We start from the raw sequence: 6,000 nt of genomic DNA, 5'->3' as shown, positions 1-6,000 counted from the left end.
TCTGGAAGTAAGGCTTAGACACCTTAGCCTATCCGCAAGGATGAAAAATTTTACTACTACCTTTTTATAATATTTGTCACCAGGCAGTGGCACGAAACACTACCTGTGATGTTTACCAATTAGGATTTGTCACGAAAGGCTAAGCTCTAAGCTACTAAACACTAAACACTAAACACTAAGTACCAAGTTTCTATTTATCCTATCAGCAATAAAAATTCCTCTCTTTTCAATTTGTAATCACGAACTACGGCGCGACAGGCGGCGGCGTAGTTGTATCTATATCCAGACATAACGTCGTTATTATACACATATCTAGAGCTGTGTTCACATCGTAACTCGTTGCTATGCTTGAATTTAGATAAAATTATATAAATATTGTAAATACATGTACGTAATCGCCTTTGATGATGTTAATTTTTACATTGTATTTCGAAAACATTTCTGGCATGATAAGTATGCAAGAAATGTTTTCGTTCCATTATCAAATGCTGTCGGAAATCAAAATGCCGACTTTTGTGAAAGTGGAATATAGAGCTGGCAAAAAATATTGAAAAGAGCAGCCGTTCCGTTTGACGCCAGTTTTCATTGTCCGATGTATCTAGCGACGTCCTAACTATGGAAAGTGGTTTACTATTTAGTTGTCGCTGTGGAAAGTAATATATCGATATGAAAAGTTTAATATTGCGATGTCGTTATTTTGGCACGACACATACATACATCACACTTGTCTCCCAATGTTGAAGGTTGAGACTGCACACCTACTCAACATTCCTGACATGCTTGTTTAGGTTTCATTTTATTTTTGACTTCGCCTTTTTAAGGTCATCCTCAATCTGGTTGAGCTCCGTGCTGAGGTCTTACTCATCTTTCCTTGGCCTTTCCTTGTCCTTTCGAAGACATTTGCTCCAAAATCAGGCCTACTAATGAAATACTGTTACATTGCCTAAAGTTTCACGATTTTCACACATTATTCGAAATTTAATATCGGAACTTAATCCTGTATATTATTTACCTCGACGTTTCGGACGTGTTGCAATGACCATGGTCTCGAAAGGAATGATGAGAGGTGTCCGCCAGGATGGCTGGACCAAACGAGATATACCAATCAAACTATGCTCATTATTTACTACCTATTTTCTACTATTTAGTAACTTTATTGATATGTATTCTACCTTTGCGCTGACGTAAATATTAAAGAAATAAAGGGACCAACCATTCTGACGTCAGGTTGGCTGGATCACTTTACGTTTTTCGTGGTTCTAGCAGTATATAATTTACTTTTTTATATAACTATTTACTACATAATTTATACCTAAACGTACTTTTTTTTTCACTACTTTAGGAAGCTTCTATAAGAAGTTATCTAAAAAATATATTAAAACGCCTTTTTAAAAGGTGTTTAGGTGTCTTTTTAAAAGACAGTTTATCTTCTCCGTGTAATTACTTTATAAATTACTGATTATAATTCGTTCGTTCGCATTACTTAATACCTACAAATGGAATGAACTTTTGTAATAGTGAATTCAACTAGTAATTAATATAATAATTGTTACAAAATATTGCTTGCAAAGATAATCCAGAAACCATTGTTGGCATATTCTAAGCGCCAGTAAAGGTATTGTTAGCAACAAGGGCTGTTGACATTTTAATGTTACAAATCACATAATGTTTTTTAACCGACTTCAAAAAGTGATTCTCAATTTGACTGTATTATTTTGTGTGTATGTTACATGACTAATCCGACATTTGTGAACCGATTTTGATGATTCTTTTTTGTTGGAAAGGTGGTCAGTCACCAGTGGACCCATTCAAATTTGAAGAAAATATTCCTTACCTTTAGGGTGACCTTTTAGGGTGACCTTTTAGGGTGACCAATCAGGGGATGAATCAGGTTTATTGTGTTTGACTCACACAAACTTTTGAGGACGGTTTTTTAAATAATATATTTATAACATCTATAAATAATTATTTAAATATACATATTACCTTTAGCGAGACGAATATAGAATTAAATAATTGAAAAATAACTGTGTATTGATAAATATAATTACTTGTGTACTTGAATCAATCGGATGTTGATATTTGTTTTTTTATTTCAGGAACATTATATTCGCGTGGGTAGTGACGGTACCAGCCGTTGCAGCGATGGCGGCTCTAGCTATGCTTGCTCTTGAAGCGTACGTCGTTTAAATACCGTTGATTATATTTTTCGAATCAGTATACCATGATCCATAGTGGTGCCTACAATGTATGGAGCCCATTCAACGACTTTTGCTTTACGATTTTATACTTTAATTAAAAAAGGTTCTTTTATTGTAAAACGATTAGGGATTTTTTATGACAAATTCTTCAAACAGAAGTATGAGTAGAATTATGTTGATAAAATTACAAGGTACTTTGTAATTAACGTATTATGCACCTACTCAATTAAAAAAATAAATAGTGAAGTGTGCATTTACATATATGTAATTGAGACTTGTTACGTATTTAAGTAAAGGAGATATGGAACCAAATCGTAATGCTTTTGGAGTGTGTGCTGGCCACTTTTTGACTACACTCGATTAGAAATATCTACATAAAATGTGAATTATTCTATTGTATGCGTACGTTTATAAGTTGTCGTCTAATTTTAAATAGTTTAAAAAAAAATTGTTTCGATGCAAAAAACTGAAACCGTATTAAAAATATTGTGATCTGTTAGGAATCGTTTTAAAAAAATAAAACAATTGAAACGAATCGCGCAATCTATTGCGACAAATCGTACGACTATTGGGCAGGTGAAACTGATATAGTAATCAAAGTGTACACATTGAGGGTTATCACTTTCCACTACCGACCGATTGCGCAATCAGAGTATACGTACCCCAGGGTTAAACGATTAACGTTAAATGCTACCAGGGTGCTCCCTGGTAGCATCCTCTCTTAGATAAGAAAGAGCCTTAAAAAAATATCCAGAGTGCGCTCAAAAATTCCAATTTTATTTGACTTATTTTTATTGGAACCTCGAGAAATTTGTATTCCTGACTGTCCCGATTTTTCTTACTCTGTAGGTGTTTAAAAAGCATGTATTTCAAACCTGCCCAAGAATATTTAGTTTTGGTAAAGAGTACAATTAAGAAAGCAATTAGGGACTTCTTTTATTAAGTACTTACGTACGTCACCTACTAGTGTACCTTCTATAGTGAAGTAGATTAACTAAAAAACAACTTTAGTTTTCGACTCATTAGGTTTCATTAAATATCTAGTCAATGCCTAAAAATCAATTCATGAAGTAATTGATGTAAAATTGTGATGTTTTAGTGGTCAAATAAAGTAAATAAATAAATTAATAGAAAATCTAGGTGAAAGTGAGTTAAATGTCTACAAACGAATTAAATGCTAAAAATATATACAGAACGACAAAAAAAATATTGTCTAAAATGCATAAAAATGATTTGGAGTGATTAATGGATCATTCTCGTGTTTGTGGTCTCAGCCTGTTTTTTGTGTAAAATTTTTATTAATTAAGTATTCAAGTATGTTAAATAATAATAATAATTATAACAATAATAATATATTTCAGTAGCAATCTTGCGAAAGAGTTCATCCAGAGAAGTACTTGCTTCCTTGCCTATTTCTGCCGCCAAGCAGTAATGTGAGCATTATTACGTTCCGGTTTTGTGGTTATGGGTACTGGTGAAATTACAAGCACATGAGACTTGTCAATTTATGTCTCAGGGTCGCAGGCGCAGTGGCAGTGCCCCTCAGATATTTGCGATTTAAAGCTCTGAGTGGAACTGTAAGTAGCGTATAGTTTACCACCAGGAACACGACTTGGACGTACCGTCGCGCGTCGTCACTTGAAATTATAAAAAAATCGACGGTAACACTTGAATACTTGAATAATACAGATTACCTCGGAAATTAGATAGTGAACACTATCCCGAGAATGGATGAATTGTTTATGACAATTAATAAATGAGAGATTGGTGTATGCAAGTAAATGTTGTCATAGATAAATGTTGTATAAAATCATTTTAGATTCATTTGAAAGCTTTGGAACAGTACAACATCACTCAAATAAGTAATTGTTGAATAAAACTATAGTTCAAAAGTGATAAATGTCTTTAATTTTTCTCATTGTAAAAAAGCCATTACACTGTTGTATACACTGCTGCTGTATGTAACTAGGCAAAGTAGCATACCATGCTATTTTGTCACGCAGGCGTCCCGTGGTTTAGATTAATAGGCCGCGAGAAATATTTCTATGGCCTACATTAATTTCTCTCGTCTTCTTCTTCTTATCGTATCGACGGCATATCATAGGTTCCCAAACTCATTGGCTCACCGTCCACTTAAGCAAGATAAAAAAACTGCCACCTTACCTATTTCTGCCGCCAAGCAGTAATGTCAGCATTGCCGTGTTCCGGTTTTGAAAGGTAAGAGTGCTGGTGAGATTACAGGAATATGGGACTTGTCAACTTATGTCTCGGGGTGACGGGCACAGTGGTTGTGCCCCTCGATATCGTTGCAATTTAAAGCTCCGAGTGGCACTGTAACTGTTATGGACAGGCATGTAGCTTACCACCAGGCGCACGACTTGTTCGTCCCGTCACTTGATGTTATAAAAAAATTAAAACTTTTTTTATTGTTGAATTTGATTAACTTAACATAAAAAGTTAGAAGGAAAAAAATGTGTAGTGTGGTTTGTATAGATAATTCAGGTATATTTTCAAATGCGGTAGCACCCCCAGGACAGCATCAACGCCCCTAAATTGCGTCTCGAGGTCCCTACCGCTCCCCTAGGACGCTTCAGCGCCCACTGGGCGGTAAAGAGCACTATAGGCAACTATGCACTGTTATTATCGCAGCCCAGAACTCAGCCGCGCTAATCACGCTTCAAGTAGCCGCCATGCTGAACTGTGTACATGGGATATATTTGCCATCGTGGTAAAAAGAGTTGCCAATTGGTGTAAGGTAGTCGTCGATTGATAATTTATCTCGTGAATTTGGGTGTAATTTATAGTTGTCTATGTAAGTGTCCAATGGTACCCACCGCGATGCAGGTTTCCCTTTAGTGCAGGGCGTATGAGTATGTGCGTTATTTGTTAAAAAATATATAGCATTCGGCAGGGTAAGCCACACGCAGTACTATACAAGGTTAAGAGCATGTTCTTGTGCAGCTTGGTACTTAAGATTTAAATTCAATGAACTCAGAAGTATAAAGCTTGACGTGTTCTTGATTGTACTATTTTGAAAACCACTAACGGATCACATCTTTTGTTTTACCACTGCCGGAAACTCACATAATAGCTTTGAAATTAAATAAGTTTTGTGCGAGTTCACGAAAACTGTAAAACAAAAAATATTGTTTTAATAGTAGAGAATATCGTAGTAAGAGATTTTGGGTTCATTTAAAAAACAGAAACCGGTTATCCACACTTGCGTACCCTTACCAAGGTTAGACCCAATTTAGGTCTCAAAAGCGCGCCACGAATCCATTCGTACTGGCAAAGCGCTTTTATTTTCTATTGAATATTCACAGTTTAGTTTAGGTTGCCTACACAGGGGCAAACAACTATGGTAGCAAAAAGCCATAGTAGCTTAATGGTTTGACCTACCGCTTCTCAAGCAGAGGCAGATGGTTTGAATCCGGGCTTGCACCTCTGAGTTTCTCGGAATATATGTGCGAAATTTAATTTGAAATTATAGTGAACTTTTCGTTGAAAAAGACATCGTGACGAAACTTGCACGTCAAAGAAGGTTCACAGCCCTCAGAAAACGTGTGAAGTCCCCAAACCCGCATTGATCTAAGCGCTTGCCTGAGAGGAGATTCGTACCTAGCAATGGGACGTATAATGGGTTCATGATGAAACAACCTTAAACACCTATGTTAAGACATACCTACATTGGAAGTGTCAAAAGAGATAAAAGGGTGGCTCTACATACGTACCATAGAAATGTTGCACATTGCTCTACATAAACCATGTAGGTATTTATGTACTTACACAACCGCTTACA

Source organism: Hyposmocoma kahamanoa, unplaced genomic scaffold, assembly GCF_003589595.1.
Source record: "Hyposmocoma kahamanoa isolate Upper Pololo Valley unplaced genomic scaffold, ASM358959v1 78, whole genome shotgun sequence".
Classification (NCBI taxonomy): domain Eukaryota; kingdom Metazoa; phylum Arthropoda; class Insecta; order Lepidoptera; family Cosmopterigidae; genus Hyposmocoma; species Hyposmocoma kahamanoa.
The sequence above is the reverse complement of the archived record's forward strand: the minus strand, read 5'-3'. Positions refer to the sequence as shown.